Source organism: Cupressus sempervirens, chromosome 3 (genome assembly GCF_028749045.1).
Source record: "Cupressus sempervirens isolate cs-2001-9-10 chromosome 3, ASM2874904v1, whole genome shotgun sequence".
Lineage (NCBI taxonomy): Eukaryota > Viridiplantae > Streptophyta > Pinopsida > Cupressales > Cupressaceae > Cupressus > Cupressus sempervirens.
Genome location: NC_143120.1, coordinates 776,574,118 through 776,592,562, shown reverse-complemented (window position 1 = coordinate 776,592,562; position 18,445 = coordinate 776,574,118). Strand labels below are relative to the sequence as shown.

Genomic DNA, 18,445 nt, shown 5'->3' with positions numbered 1-18,445 from the left:
CATAAATACGTGTCTGATAATGGACTTGGCTGCTATGTTTTTATGACAGGATGTAAAGTGGCCTACTAATTGTTCACTTTTTAAATTTGTGCTTGTTTAATACATCCTCCAACTTTGGGATGAAGTGAAACCTTCTGGAGTTCCAGAATTTTTGGTAAGTACCATATTTGATATCTAGAATAGTGTAGGCAGACTGTATTACATTTTCTTTCCTAATTAAGTTTCTACAAATTTTAACTGAGTTTTTTTTTACATGTTCATAACAGCTTGTGTCTTCACTGCTAGATAGAAACATGAAGCCAAATCTTAGATTTTATTTTTCTAGGTTAACAATTTTGTTAGAAATCGCAAAGCTACATATTGAAATTTCTGTAACACTGAGAAAGACGCAATTGCAAATTTAAGCTTGAGGAGATTTCAAGTGATTGACACTGCAAAGGAAAAGCATGAAAAGTAGTGTCCCAGAGTGGTGTCTTGTGCTGATATTATAGCACTTACTTTCACCTTTGTCTCTTCAAAACTGCAACCGTTCTCCTACAAGGTCAAATTACCAAAGCTTGCCTACTATTTGATAGATTGAAAAAACATCTAAACGTATGATATGATATGATGTTTGCATGTATATATAGACTGGAGGGCCAGTGTGGAAGGATTCCATAGGAAGAAGGGATGGCATCACATTTCTGAAGAGTCACATCAAACTTGTTGCCTCCTTTCGCAAGCTTCGAGCATCTAAAGTCTTCTTTCACTGAAAAGGGGTCAACTGTGAAAGACCTAGTTGTGCTCTTCGGGGCTCATGCCATCAGCACCTCCCACTCCCACTGCGGACACTTTGCGAGTATAATCTCTAGATCAAGAGACTCTTCTTTATCTGAATTGTACGCCGAGAAATTGAGAATAAAATGTAGGAGCTTAGTAGAGATGGATCCTAGAAACCTCAAACCCTACGAGGATGTTATTCTTCCATCTTATTTTAGTTTGAAGTTTTCTTCTAATTTCCCCATCTGTATTATTTGGTAGTATGAAATATTTCTATTTGATTGGCAGTTCCATGCCCTTATTATGGGTGCTCAATTGTTATTGATTTGATGATGTTTTCAGAGACACTTCTCTCAAATGTTGGGGCTTTGGTGCAAATAGTTACTCATAATAATGAAAACCAGCCTGCATGCTCTCCTTCATCACTTCCTTCACCACTTCCTCTTGCCAATCCTATAACAAGCAAGGACTAGTGTTACATGCAGCTCTTGTTTCTTAGACTATTGGTCTGGGACAAACACTCCAAGTCACATTGTATGTTTAGGAATAGTCTTCCCGAACATAGCGATGTCTTCTAATACGTTTTCTCTGTATTTTTTTCTCTCTTGTTCCTTTCTTTTCCTATTAAGTTGAAGGTAGTGATTATATTTTAATGCTTTTAGTTTTTTTATTTATCTATTTATTGAAGATTCTCTCTTAGAATAGTCTAGTCCTGGGTTTCTCAAATGGATATTCTTTATTTCCTCCCAATGTTATGGAAGGCTGATTCATTCAAGAAATATCTGGTTCGTAATATCTTTTATCTTGAGATATATTGATTGTAATATCTTTTATCTTTAGATATATTGATTGTTTGTAATAGGGAAGCATAAAGAATATTTATTTTTTTCTCTTTCGAAAATAAAAATCATTCCTAGTAAATGAAGTATCATTTGATTTTATTATCTTTATCATTTTAATATTTTTTGGCTCTTGATATTTTGTATTTGTAATCTATATGGATTTTTCAATTTTTGACCTTTCACATTCTATCGATGTATAGGCTCGCTGTATAGTAGGATTAATTATGGAAACCATAATCAAACTCAGAATGCCGCCAATTCAAACAACCTTTGATGGTCCTGTAATAGGTGAAACAATCAAAAATACGCTATTACCAACCCACTTTCTTATTAGAAGGGTACTATATCAAATAATCAGAAAATAATTCATCTTTAACTTAGATACATACAAAGTTCCTACTAATATCACTTCAATTTTTGTAGCTATGGTCCATACAGTAGAATAAAAAATGTTTTGTTTAAAATTTTTATGCAAAAGAATTTTCAAGAATATGTTTTTAGGGTATTATTCAATATAAATAAAAATCACATGATACCTAGGCTATGCAAATATGATATTAATATGATGGGAAGGAATAATGTTCCTATATTGCATTTACTAAGGAGATTCAATAAATGGAAAGATGTTGTTAGTAGAAACATGGACTCTCTAATGTACTTTATTCACATTAGATATCATCTTACACATTACTGGATAGATAAGTTTCATTAGATATCATCCTACACATTACTAGATAGATAAGTTTATGAAGCAAGACCAAGTTGGCTTGTAGGAAGATATTGAAAATATCAATTTCAAAATTATTAAGCTAAATCATCCTTTTGATGAAATTTTAATCCAAAGGCCCATTCTTAAGAACATGTTTATATTTTATCTTTGTCAAATGTAAAAGCATATTAATCATTTTCATGTATCTTTGTCCGATATAAAATTAAAATAATTTTAGATCTTATTTAAATTGGGTAATTTTCATGAAAATAAATGAACTTAAAAATTTACCTTTTGTTCAATTTGTATATAATAAAATCAAAAACTTATTTTTGTATATTTCAAATCTAGATTTATTTTCTCCAACAATTTGATCTTAGTGGAGTTTAGATAGTAGGATTTCAAAAAGGAAAAAAAATTTAAATATGGAAATAAAAAAGGGAGACAAAAATTAAAGTATCAATAAGACTATTGTAAGGAGTATCCACTTGTGATCCTTGAAATCAAATAAGATGGATTTCTAATATACTTTGAACTCTAGGTCTTAAGAAATTTTACCTTTTAAAAAAATATAAACTAAAAAAATTAAATATGTACATGATATAATATATTTATTTTTATTTATTTATTTATTTTGGCAATAGGCTGATGTTGAGAATAATATGGGGCTTCAAAACATTCAAACTCAATACCTCCTAAATTAGAGAGTCACTACTTCTTAATATAGCATTGCACTCAACCCAACAATATAATAAATGTTATATTAATAAATAATAATGTTAAACTAAAGAGGGTCTTATATATTCATATTTATAAACTATGTAGCATGTACCCATTTAAATATTTAAGATGTGAATGTTATAATTTAAAGGATAATGTTAATTACTCTTCTTTGTCAAATATATTTTATTTTTTAAATAAATACATTTTTACTATGTTTACTACTTGTTTCTTGTATGCTATTTTTTTTAATAAAGTATGTACAACAATAGATTTCACTTTTAAATTTTCTTTTAAAAACTAAAATTGAAAAATATTTTAGAGGAGCTAGTATATGTTCTTATATTTTATTACTTGTCGATGGGCTAAAAATATTGACTAAAAATGAATGGATTTAATAAGTCCACTATAAATAAACATTTTTTTAGAGAATGTTTTGATAAATCTAAATTTTGATGACAAGTGGGAGATAATTATTATGTCATTTATTTTTATTTCTTTGATCTTACATCTTATTCAATCTAAAATACTCTTCAAGTTTGGAAATACTGAAAATGGTATGACTGCATCTGACCTCATGATTATGACTACCCCCAAGAATTTAATGTTTACTAAAACAATACGATAGGAGTATTTTCACCCCAACATTAAGAAATAAGGAAGTGGCATTTTACTACTAGAGTCTTTGAGAAGGAAATTTAATCAACTAATCAATATTGCCTTCACTACATTTTAGCACTATCATTGTATCATGTATCATGTAAAAAATTGATATCAATTAGTTTATCAACATCAAGAAAGGTAATACCTCTTACCATTAAAGGGAGATTATTATCATCTCACAACAAATAAAATAAAGAATATTCAACAATTATAAGAAGAGAAGGGGCTTCGGGGAATCCTTTCCTTATAGATTTTGATAGGATAATACCCTCTTATTTACAACCATTCGTCTCTACCCTAGCATTAGAAACTCCAATGCAAATCTTGATCATTATTTGGATTTGAATAAGGAAGACTAGACATTCCATCATTAGCTATATAAAACTCCATGCTATTGTATCATAATCCATCTCATAATCAATCACGAGAACACTTACAACTTGACCAAATTCTATAGCCCAATTCAATGATTCCCAAGAGATGAGAAAGTTCTCAAGGACATATCTTCTCTAGAAAAGACTAGTTTGGGGAGGAGTGATGATCTTAGGAAGTAAATATTTGAGTCATTTTGTAAGAAACTTTTCCAAATGGTTCTTCATAAGGATTATTCCTCCATCTTTGGGGACAAGTTTAACAATGCCAATATTATAAAACTTCCTCACACATCTAACTAATGTTTCTCTTATAAGAATCAATGAGATGTCTATCAGGTCTCATACATTGCCCTTACTAAGGGACCTAATGGAATAATTAATTCCATAAATTGTGATATATTTGGATAAAATATAAACATTCCCCTTATTGACTTTCTTAGGAATGATTTGCATAATTTCCTCTATTACACTATCTATGCCCAATTACCTCTCCTCCAAAGAAAATGGGTGACTATAGTATTAAATGAAATCTTGTAAATCTCCTTTCATCATATTATATCACAATTGAAAACTATTTTCAAATTATAATAGTAATTATTTATTAATATTAAGTATTTATAATGAATAGATTCATTTGCATATTTAGTTTTTAATATTTAATTTAAATTTATTTATTTATATTTGAAATAATATATTTGTTATATGTTATTATATTTATTCTATATTTACATTTAATATTTATCATTTCAACACATTATTGAATATTAAACAAGCTAATAATTAATTGAGTGTATTTTTGATAATTATTACATTTTTATTTGAATACAATCATGTTTCCCCAAAATCCTATCCACTCACCCACTTGCACAACCACATGCACATGCATCTATACCCACATATAGAGAGACAGATGCACATTCATACCGACACCCACATATGCTTCATTTCCTAGGGATAATATTTTACAAATTGTTGAAAAGATTTTTTCATAGCCTCCTTGGCTAATTTATGTTTGCATTTGTATAGGTTGGGTTTCTATGGCTGAAGCCCCCTAATTCATTATTGAAGTTAATGCTTAAAGCTCCTCATACAACTACTCCACTTATTCGAGTACTAATTTGTGGTGATGAAAATCTTTTGCTTGCAAATAAAAAGAGTAATAAAAGAGGTAAAGATATCTATCATTTTTTAATAAAAAGTAGTGATTTATTAAATTCTAAAATGAACTAGACTATGAATGACTCAAAGCTTGTATTCACTGATAAAATTACAATAATAAGTAGAAGTTTATCAAATAGTCAATGGGATGGAATTTGTTGTTAGGAAAGCTATAAATATTACTTTTGTAAAGTATGTAACATTTGTTTCACTTTTCCTCTAAGGTAAAATTGGGGGTTTCATAATACAAGTACAATTTATGTTTGAGGACCTAATGTGAACTAATAGAAGCACATGAGAAAGTTTACAAGGGTGTGCGATAACTTGAATCAACACAAGGGAATAAAAATATAATGGAGATCACAATAAGGAAAACATCTGAGCACTGGCAACCTTCAACCCCACTCAAAGCTCCACAACCCATTCTATGAAAAATATCCAAATAGAAGAGGGAGTCGAGCTAGTCGGCAATGTTGGGTGCCAAGTTGCTTGGTCAACAAAGTGAGGTAACTCAGCAAGGTAAGGTTGAGTTACTCATTCATCAAAGAAAGAAAAAAAAACTCAATAGAGATAAAGGTTGAGACACTCAGTAGTATAATGGTTGAGTTGCTTAGTCAATATGGACCGAGTCACTTGGTCAAAATCACTTGGCAGTGGAGACTCAGCAAAAACTACCAACAGTCAGAAATGGAATGTTTTAACTTGCATGAGAAGTAAGAACTACATTTTAAAGAATGGACAAACAAATACAGATTGGAATAGATAAATGGAGACCAGATAAGAAACACAATATACTTGAGATTGGAAAGTCTACATGCTTTCTTGCTTTCTATTAACTGAGTCAAACTATTATAGATCTAGAGAATGAAATAAAAACCCTAAAGAGCAAAAATATCTAAATACTAAATAAACTTACAACAATGTATGGATGCATACAATAAGCCTGGAGCAATCATTGCTCATATAGGACAAAAACACTCAGAAACTCAATCACGCATACTATTGCACTTTGATAAAACATTCCCTCCTTTTGTCTCTTATTGTCCACACAAAAAATTCCCTCTCATTTTTGATTTCAAACTTACCTACTACATTCAATGTCTATGATGGAGATGCAATGTCAAAGGAGACTTAGGTAACTCAACTTCTGATAGGTAAGTGATTCAAAGGCTCCAAAAAAAAATGAGTACATCATATTTCCAACACTCCCTCTTTGTCTTGAGTCAAAAATACAAGGATCACCTCTGATCCAAATCAATTGTGCCTAAATGTCTTCTTACATGCACAAAACTTGTTGTGCATAATGGCTTAGTGAATATGTCCACTAGTTGTTGCTTGGACTTACAATAGTCCATCTTAATTACACCATTTTCAACCTACTCTCTAATAAAATGATACCCTATCTCAATGTGCTTGTTTCTTCCATGAAAGAATATATTCTTTGACAAAGCTATTGAGGAAATATTGTCACAATAGATTGTGGTTTCATCCTCTTGTTTTTTCTTCAAATCTGCTAAGATTCTTCTCAACCAAATAGCTTGACATGCTACTCCATTTTCTACTATGTATTCAACCTCTATTATAGATTAAGAAACAATTGGTTTCTTCTTGGATGGCCATGAGATTGCACCCAAATCCATATGAAATACATAACCAGAAGTGTTGTTCCTATCATCCATACTTCCAACCCAATCACTATCTATACAACCAACTAGCCCAAACTTATTTTCTCCAATATACAAAATACAAAATTCTTTGGTGCCATTCACATACCTTCGGATACTCTTTCCTGCTTGCCAATGGGAATCCTTTGGAGTTTCCATAAATATTAAAATTAGAATTATTGCATGCATCATATCAAGCTAAGTCGTTAAATACATTAAGCTTCCAACCATTCTTTTATACAATGTTGGTTTCACATTGCTACTACAATCTTCCTTTCTCAACTTTAGACCTTTGGCTATTGGTGTTTGGGTTGCCTTACTATTTTGCATTGTAAATCTCTTCAAAATATAATCTACATAATTTTCTTAAGAGATAAAGATGCCATCATGCATTTGTTTTACTTCTATTCCTAGAAAGTACTACAAGAGATCCAAATTTGTCATCTAAAACTCACTCTTCATGGCCTCTTTGAAATTAGCAATGAGGAAATTATTATTTCTATTAAAAAATAAATCATCTACATAAAAGACAACAATCAAAACTTTTATATTAGATGTCTTGATGTAGAGAGTGGGCTCACCATCACTTTTGTTAAAGCCATTGCTCATCAAATATGAGTCAATCCTACTACACCATGGTCATGGAGCTTTCTTCAGCTCATAAAGAGCTCTTTTCAGCATATACACCTTATGTTCTTCACCAGAAACTTCATAACCAAGTAGCTACTATAAATACACATCTTCTTTCAATACTCCATTCAAGAAGGCAGACTTCACATCCATTTGAAACACCTTCCATTTGTGCTTGGCTACAATTGCAATGACAACACACATAGTTTCCATTCTTGCAACTAGGGCATATGTCTCATCATAATCTCTACCATACTACTATTTGTACCCCTTGACCACCAATTGTGCCTTATGCCTATCTATTTTTCCTTCAACATTGCACTTAGTCTTATAGACCCACTTAACTCAAATTACTTGTTTCTTGGGAGGCAAGGCAGTTAGCTCCCCTATCTCATTTCTCTCTACTCAATCTATTTTTTCATCCAAGGTCTTATACCATTTCTTTTCTTTCACAACTTCCTCAAAATATGTTGGATCACTATAGGAAAATAATGCAAAGTTAACACTCTCCTCAAACTCTTCATCATACCTTTCATCTTGGTATATCTCCCTTAGACTCTTAGTCTTATTTGGTAATAGGGTGGCGAGAGTGGGGTCTAAAATTTTACTACTGCTACTACTACTATATAGTACCTTTTGTACACCAATTTGGAACTATCTAAAGCTACTTAGAGCTGAATCTCTGGCTACTTTTCTTTTTGCATGTTTCTATCAAGAGCATTCAAGAATTTTTCAGAGGTGTCTTTTTTTCTACTAATTCATCATGTAGATTACCAACTTCAATTTCTTCATCACTTATTTGCACTTTACTTGAAGTGCTTACTGATTTATTCACTGAGCCATCTCATGACTTATTTTCAATAAACTCTACATCTCTTGAGATGATGATCTTCCTTGGTGACAGGGTCATACAATCTACATGCTTTTGATTTTGAATTATAACTAGTGAAGATGCACTTCACACCCTTGTCATCCAACTTTTTTCTTTTGTCCTTTGGAACATGTGCATATGCTACACACCCGAACACCCTTAAGTGCTCTATGGTCCATCTATGTCTTCCCTATGTCTCAAGAGGAATGTTGTCACATACTACCTTTTTTGGACACCTATTTATCAAATATAGTGTTGTTTCTATAGCCTCTCCCCAATATTCTGTTGGGAGCTATTTTTCTTTCATCATGCTCCTTGCCATCTCAACAATGGTTATGTTCTTCCTCTTAGCCACTCCATTTTGCTGTGGAGTATAGTTAGTTGTAAGCTCCTTCTTGATTCCATTTTGTTACAAAAATTTATAAAAGAGTTGGAGGTGCACTCCCCCCCCCCCCCCCTCTGTCCAATCTTATAAATTTTACATAATGTCCACATTCTTGTTTAGACTAGGCTTTAAACTCTACAAACTTATCAAATGCATCAGATTTGTGTTTCAAAAGGTACACCCATATCCTATAGCTAAAATCATCTATGAATGTCATAAAATATGTACTCCCCCCAATAGAAGTGGTTTTCATAGGACCAACTAAATCATAATGCACCAACTCTAATGGTTCCCTTACCCTTCTAGAGTTACTAGAATTAAAGGGAAACCTATGTTACTTACCCAAAATATAAGCCTCACACTTGTCACATGACCCTACAATATTTGATAAACCATCTACCATTCTTTTCTTTGATAGTAAACTTAAACCAAAAAAACCAACATGTCCATACTTGATATGCCAAAGCTTGGAGGGCTCTTTAGTCATGCCCTTTTGAGCTAATTATTGATGTAGTGTTGTACATGCATAGTTGGGAGGTGCAGCAACAACTTGAAAAGAAAAATATGTCTCTATCCTCAAGGAGACCATCTAGTTCCTTATTATTTGAACTTCTACAAGAAAATTCTTACTCCCATCTTTCTTATGAATGACACTCTTGTCATTTTCCATCAGCTCCTTGTAACCATTTTGAATGAGTTTTCCAACACTAATCTAATTGTGCTTCATACCCAGGGAAATAAATACATTTTGAATCTCTATCTCTTCTCACCTTTTTTGGTGCGAACCATAGTAGATCATTTGCCCATAATGGGAATGGTTCTATTATTTCCTATTTTGATTTCATATTTGAAATTCTTGTCAATAAATGAAAATAAATTTTCATTACCACTCATGTGGTTGCTACAACCACTCTCTAGATACCATACCTCATGGTTACCTTCTTCACAAATGTCGCACATGATGAAGGTTGTGGGATTGTTTGCTTCACCCACATTCACATCAACCACATATGCACTCTTCCTTGACTAGTCACCTTGCTTTTTCTAGCATTCACTTGCATAATGCCCAAATTTGTGGTAGTAATAACACTTCACATTGCACTTATTAGAGTTGTTGATCTTCTTACCTCTGCTAGATATATTCTGAAAGCTACTTGTTCCCTCTTTGCTACTTTCTTTCCCTAACCTTTCTCCTCCAAAATTTCTTTGTCTAAAGTTTCCATGACCTCTACCTCTTGAGCCTCTACTAGAGCCATTTTTTCCTCTCCCCCTATCTCTTGTATTGGATTGAGCTTTAAAATCTTGTTCTTGGGAAGATGATATTGATATATTAATCTAGTGCTCATGAGTTTGGAGAGTACCCATCAACTCATCCATTGCCAAAGTAGTGAGCTCCTTTGCCTCTTCAATGTTCATTACAAGATTATCATACTTTGAAGGTAGACTTCTCAATATCTTTTCCACTATTCTCTACTCCTCATAATCTTTTCCCTTTGATTTCAACTTGTTTAGCAAACCAAAGATCCTTAAGCTAAACTCTTCAATAGACTCATTTTCCTTCATTTGAAGGTTCTTAAATTCCTTTCGAGTCATCTGTAGCTTCACTACTCAGACTTTATTCCTTTGAATAACTAGCTACTACTATCATTGAAAAAATTAGGTGGACCTCTATCATGGCTACCTCAATCAAGCTTAAAGATCTTGCATCATTTCTTTATGACTCCTTCGGCTAAGTCTTCTGATTGTTGGTAAGGGCAACATATTGTGTTGAGTCAGTTGCATCATTGAACCTATTAACCACAAACTCCAATAAGTCATTTGCTACCATAATGGTTCTCATTTTATTTTCCCAATTGCCGTAATTGTTTCCATTAAAGGATTGTGGCTACTATGAAGTCTTCCCTACATCTCTAGCCATGTCTCCTACACAAAAAACTTTAACACACAAAATAAAATAAAAATGCTCAGTTTCACAAGGATGTGGGGCCAAATAGCTTTGATACCATGTGGAAAATCTCCAAATGGTAGAGGGAGCTAGGTTCATTGGCAATACTCAATGCCAAGTTGCTAAGTTGGCAAAGGGTGCTAACTCAGCAAGGTAAATCTGAGTTACTCAATCATCAAAGAAAGAAAGAAAAATACATGGTAGAGGTAAAGTTCAAGACACTTAGTAGTATAATGGTCAAGTTTCACATTCAAATATGGGCTAAGTTGCTTAGTCAAAATCACTTGGGAGTGGAGATGGAGCCAAAATAATCAACACTTGGTAATGGAGTGTTTTAACTTGCGTGCAAAGCAAGAACTACATTCCAACAGAAAAATACACAAAAGAATAGACAAATGGAGACAAGATTAGAAACACAACATACTGGAGATTGGCAAGTCTACTTGCTTGCTTTCTTTCTATTAACTAAATCAAACTATTATAGATCTAGAGAATGAACTACAAACCCTAAAGAGTAAAAATATCTAAATACTAAATAAACTTATAGCAATGTATGACTACATACAATAAGCCTAGAGAAATCACTTCTCATACAAGACAAACTATCACATACTACAAAGCTCAGAAACTCAATCACTTGTGCTCCTTCACTTTGATAAAACCTTCTATTTTTTCTGTTCTGCTTAAAAGAACTTTTGAGTCACTCAAAATATTAGCTCTCTAGAATGAAAAAAAAAAAATCTCTTCTTTTGTCTCTTTCTGTCCACACAAAAACTTCCCTCTCATTTTTCAATTCAAACTTACCTACTACATTTAATGTTTTTGATAGAATTGCAGTGTTAGAGGAGACTTGGGGAACTCAACTTCTCACAAGTAGGTGATCGTTAGGCTCTAGTGACAAATCAAGTACATCATATTTCCAACACATTTGAGCAAGAGAGCTTCAAGTGGACAAATACCACAATGACAACATTACCTTCAAAATGTTGTGTTCTGATGCAAATGGTGTGATGAAGATACAAAATGAAAATTTTGGTTTGTGGGATTTTCCATCATTCATCATGCATTCATGTTATCCCAATACCAACTGCATTATTGTGGGAAAAGCCATGGTTATTATAGCTTGAAGAAAAATTGGAGTTGGAGAAGAAATAGCAGTCCCCTACATTAACTATCTTGTGCTATTGTTCAAATGAGAATGGGCATTCATGGGATATAATTGTGGTTGCAAGCAGTATACATTAGAAAAATCTCTAATATTGGCTGATTAATAACCATAGTAGTAGGAAATCTGTGAACTAGTTGATTCCATCGATGTTAACACACTCTTAGATCTTTAGTCATGGGCTAATACTGTGTGAGTGGAGAACATCATTGATTTTTTGAAAATTGAAGAAATGCATATGATAAGAACATCATTTTTCCAACTCAATCCCAATATTTTGGGGTTAGGGTACATATTTCCATATGCCAGGACAACATTACCTTGATATGTTTGCAAGGCTTCTTGTTGATGTCAATAGTGAAGATGAAATAGATGAATTTATTTTTTAGAAGGCATTGGAAGTATGCAGAGGATATATGGGAAACCACAATGACAGGAATCCAAAAGATGTGTTGAAATCCATTGAAACAACTGTCTTTAAACTAGGATTCACTCATTTGAATTCAGGGAGACTAACAATAGTGTTGGTGAGTATAGGGAGATGCACTTCTCCCTCAGAAATTGGGTAGAGCCTTTTTATTTTTATTTTTCATTAATATATTAGACTTTTAATCAGCATTATAGAATATGAACTTGTGCTACATAACACTAGTATATGATAGTGTAATCGAAACTTTGCATCAGGCCCATTAAGTTTATTATATCCAACATGGTATTATAGCCAATATTTCCTAAGTATGTAGTGGTATTTTTATTATCTATAAAAGTACTTTTTATATGACAAATGCTTGAAACACATTACAAAAGCTCCCTACCACATCCCAACAATCCAAACAAGGAAAGCACATGTTTTATTTAAAGTTCATGAAGGAAACTAAGATATAAAATAATACACTACTAAGTCACAGAGCTAAATAGGAAGGAGAATAGAATAGAGAAAATAGAATTAATTTTATTGATAAATATATGTGACTACAATATGTCACAAGTTGTGATTATGCCTCTATTTATAGAGGACTTTCATGAGTCATATGCTGAGGAGGTTTCCAAAATTCAAATTAAATCCCATTAATAACTCTAACTACCTTCCACGTGGTAAGGGCAAGTTGTAAGTGGAAGGATTCCATTGTACCATTTTGATATCACTAAAATTATCCTTAACCATTGGCTAGAAATAGGAAATGTGAGTAGTAGATTTACTTAGTCAGCAATAAACACTTTATGGAACAACAATTTAGTTGCAATTGATGTAGAGGGATAGATAGAGGTTATTCCAATACCCTCCCAATTTCTACCACTAGAGACTGTATATGTGGGAGAAAATAGAGAAGAAATTCAAATTGAATGGGTCTCGGCATTGAGCCTTGTTAGGTACCCATTTTACAACAAAAAAAAATTGGTTCACTATCAGTTTGCTCCTTCTATCATTATAATGTGAGTTTTTGACCAGTTGACCCATAACCATTTTGGATAACCCCAAGTAATAAAATTGTGTGTGCATTATGTTTTTCACAAACCCTTCAAAACTTTTAGGTTTTTCACCTAAACAAATGGTTTTAGATTACCACAAACCTTTGAAGGACTTAGCAAAAAATATCATTTCAATGATGAAAAAAATCCTTTAAGCTTTTCTCTTTTATGAAGTCTCACTTTTCATGGATGTCTTGGTATAGGATAATTCTGATTTGCACGAACCATTTGCAATTCTTCTTGAGAGTTCACACCTTGATAGGTTTTGATTATTCCTCACACTCGAACATTTGTATCTAAACAAACCTTTAATTATACCTATGATATTTTTCCAACTTGATCCATAACTCCATCCAACATCCATTTTGAAGCATTACTCCATAGAATTCTTTGTGCACTCTTTCTCCCAACATGTCTTTTCACAATGACTCTTTAATCCACAAATATTACATGGATGTAGATCCAAACACTTTTCTTTCATGTGACCTTTCATGTTACAATTTGAACATTGCATATATTGTTTACATTGAACAAATTTTATTGAATCCATATAATCATTTCTTTCTTCTATCATATATCCTGGTCCTCCATACTTTGCCCTCATTATTGGCTCAATAGGCTCAATAATTCCTTGTTCATGTTTTCCCAATCCTTTACCTTTGTAACCCATTTTCTTCATTATATTCCATCCAACATTCTTATTATCACAACTAATAGTATTTGATGCCATATTTTCATATTCTTTATCACAAACAACCTCAACAGAGTCATGCTTTTCTAGTGGTGAATCCAAATCATCTGTACTACAAGAAACAAAACATTTGTACTACATGAAACATCACATACTAATTTTGTTTTCACACATGCATTTCTTTCAATGATAGATTGATTTAGTTCATCCTTTAACAAGTCATTTTCTTCTTTTACTTTCTTCATTTTCTCCTCTAATTCATCCTTTAACAAGTAATTCTCTCTTTTTTTACTTTCTTCATTTTCTCCTCTAGTTCATCATTTCCTTTCTTAACATTATCCATAAACTTTAAATTTGTTTCTCTAGCTCTCCATTTTCTTCTATATAGTCATTAATTTGGTTTAAAAAGTTGCATCTTTCTATATTCATTTCATTTCTTAACTTGTCGGTTCTTCTTGCAAAAAATTCTTCTCACAAATTAAGTCTCCATTTTCTTTCTTCACATTTATTATTTTTTCTTTTAAAATGTCTATCTCAAAAATTGAATTTTATTTTCCTTTAACACTCTTTTACCTTTCTTCCCCATTGCAATTAATCCAAAAATAACACTTTCTTTGAATTAACCTAGTATTTTTATCACGCTTCACAATCACAATGATAATTTCACATTTCCTCATCTATTTCTTTAAACATTAAAATGTAAGATTATTGAACATGACCACCACTTCAACAACATCACACCAAACTCTATGACCTTTTCTCTACATTGATGAAATAGATAAATTTACCTCCAACAATCTCATTTTTCTCTTAATTAAAAATAGACAACATACCAAAAACCAATTTCCCTTCTCTTTAGTAATGTTTTACCAAGCACTTTTTATTCTTCTTTAGGCAGCAACTTTAAAAAACAAAATAATCTATTCCACTGCCCATCTTTACTTTCCAAACACCCAAAGGTTTCTTTGATGTTGCTCAATTAGATTATAACTTGCAGTAAAAGAAATTTCACACAAAAATTTTTTTGCCACAACCCAAGAGTCAATATTGCTCTGATACCATGAAGAAAACTGAAATATAAAATATGACACTATTGAGTCATAGAGCTGAATAGGAAGAAGAATAGAAGAGAGAAAATAGAACTAATATTATTGATAAATATATGTGACTACAATATCTCACAAGCTGTGATTATTCCTTTATTTATAGAGGACTTTCATGAGCCATATGCTTAGGAGGTTCCTAGAATTCAAATTAAATCCCATTAATAACTCTAACTACCTTCCACATGGCAAGGGTAGGCGTGAGTTGAAGGAGTCCACTATACCATTTTGAGATCACTGAAAGTATCCTTAACCTTTGGCTAGGAATAGGGAATGTGAGTAGTAGATTTAATTAGTCGGCCACAACCACTTTATGGAACAATAGTCTAGTTGCAACTAATGTGGAGGCATAGATAGAGGTTACTCCAATAGTTCACCATTTTTAACTACATCTTGGTTACTAAAGAAGAAAGATAGTTGCAGAGTAATAGCAACATGGCAACTTGTGAATGAAATCAAGGAAAAGATTGAAGATAAGGTTGTTGCATTTGACTTTAAACATTACATGGTCACCAAGGCCAGTGTTATCAATGAAGCCCTAGACATGTGTGTAACCCTTAGGTACCCTAAAAAATTACACAAAAAAATGAGGTACTTTCTCCTAGCTAGGGGGATGTAGCTAAGCTAGTTGCATGTGTAGTAGAGATTATTCATACCATGTTACCCATTCATGATGATTTACCCTGCATGAACAAGGATTATTTCAGAAGAGTAAAACCCACAAATCATAAGGTTTTTGGTTATTGTGTTGGCAAGGGATGCACTATTTCCATTTGCATTTGAGTCTATTGCCTCTACCATGAAAGGGGATGAGGCACAAAAGTTGTTGAGGGTCATCTCTGAGTAAGGCAAGGCAATTGGTTCAAAAGGGCTAGTAGCAAAGAAGGTTTTGGATATTAGCAATGGGGTTGTTTTTGATGTGGGTTTGGACCTACTTGAGTTCATTCATTTACATAAAACAATTTCTTTATTGGAGGTGTTTGTGGTGATTGGTGCATTTCTTTTGGGTGGATCCAAAGAACAGATTGAGAGACTAAGGACGTTTGTAAGGTGTATGGGTCTCTATCATTTCATAAAAAGGTTAAAGATGTTATAGCCATTGCCATTTCATAGGAGACAATTTTGATCAGATTAAAAAATAACAACTTTTTCTACTCTTTTGTTGGTAGACACTAGCACTTTCACCTTTACCAGGTGTAAGGGTTAAGCTGATAGTAATATATATCAAATTGTCATTTTATAGTATATGTATGAATCTATATCTCATGCTATTATCTCTCAAGAGCCTACTACACAACATAGTAATTAATCTTAACAATATGAAGAAATGAATAATCAATAATCTAGGCTTCCACAACATAGAACTTTCTAGCTTTTTTACTATTATAAAATTAGAAAATAAAATTTACATCAAACTGATCACTTTACACACAAGAGAAGATAACTATTGAAGTCACACATTCACCGCAATGCGAATTCAAGAATGATCATCTCCTTTATTAAAATTACAAATTATAATCAATCTCCATAAGAAATATCCAAAGATGAGTAGCTTGATAGTAATATGACAATGTATAGAGATTTCAAATTAAAACAATGTAGAAGAAAAAATCTAATAATTAAGCTCCACTTCTAGTAGTTGGCATTACTTAACATAATATGATGCCACACTTGCATGTGCCTTTAGCTACGTCCAAAATGACATAAGAAGGAAAAAAAAAACCCTAATAATTAAACCCCTCTAGTCCCTGGCAGTTGTTGGGATCTACATACCATAACATTATTTGATCCTTACTTGTGCATTCAACTCCACTCCAATCAAGGTTGTATATAGAGATTTGGCATTTGAAGTCTATCAGAAACCTAAAAACATTGCCCCAAACAAGTAAAATGCATGATTCTTCATAAATGGTGCAAATTGCATTTGTAAAATTTCTTTCCTTGAGAACCTTCAATCTATGAGAAAAAGTTTCACTAATTTAGCCCAACCCATCAAAAGTGTAGATTATAATTAATGACATGTTCCACAGTTGACATGATATGTTTACACTTACAAATGTGTACTTAATTAGAACACTTCTAAAATTTCTCATTAGACTATTGCTTACCATTTAGTACTTTCCAAACAATTACATAAATCAAATGGCTAACCCAAATTGAAGATCGTTGTCATACATAGTCTAAGACATTATTTTTAGACTTTTCTCATTTAAAATTATGTCCCACTGATTGCATGGATTCTTGTGGCTGTAAGGATTCATAACTTATATTATTTCCCATCTACCAACCAAATATGCAATTAAACTCAACTTTTTATAGGGTATTGGTTAGCTGAAGGTCTCTAAGTAGTGAATACCAAAAATTGAATAAATTTTCCATTACTTAATGAGATTGGGTAATTCAAAAGCCAAAAAAATTGAGGATTCACACCTAAATCAAATACAATATGTTATAGAACAAAATACTAAAAGATTTATTAGGAAAAAATATTTCAATTAGACTATTATTTTGAACAAATGAAAGAATTATGCAAAAAATCAAATCTGCAATCAAATTAGAGCTCATTATTTCAACTATCCTTTCATTTAGTGTCATTTACAAAATATTTAAGGATGTCTCTACCTATCAAAATGCAAATAACTCTGTAACCACCCATGTAGACTAATTTGGTCAAGCAATATGTCTCTAAATTTATTGTCAACTTGTCATGGAGACATATCTAAAATCCATCATAATCCTTGTGTTTTTTTCTAGATTTGATTCTATGTAGTATTTTCTTCCTTACCATATTCTCATAATGATGGTGAATCACTAAGTGTGATTCAAAATATTGATTAAAAAAAACCCCCAAATAATCAAATTAAAAAATAAACACTAACATGTTGTCAACATGGAAAATGTTATTCTTATTTCTAAATACTTATTATCATTCATATTACATAAATATGGTCCATTCATATATTATAAACAAAAAATACTAAATCAAACCCTTAACTTAACTACTAGGCCCATACATGGCTATTTGACAACATTTTCCCATCATGGCAACTTTTAATATTTTATTACAAATGATATTATATGAACAAATATGGCTTTAGAGACCTTTATTACATGATGAAATAGTTATATAGGCCTTATTATGTTTAATTCCTTCATTTTTCCTCTATTAGGCACTTATTGTGACATGTTTCTTATGTTCTCTTGCACCCAACATGGTGTCTTGTAATGTATTTTCATCAAAAGGTTAATTTCCTATATAGTATTATGAGGTTATGATAAAAAAATGAATGTGAAGG

General features: G+C 32.1%; 1 pseudogene; it reads left to right on the top strand.

Annotated features, from left to right (window-relative positions):
• The window catches only part of LOC149569092 (geranylgeranyl pyrophosphate synthase 7, chloroplastic pseudogene), a 38,126-nt pseudogene extending 21,881 nt beyond the window's left edge, over window positions 1-16,245 (top strand).
• The last annotated feature ends 2,200 nt before the right edge of the window (window positions 16,246-18,445 follow it).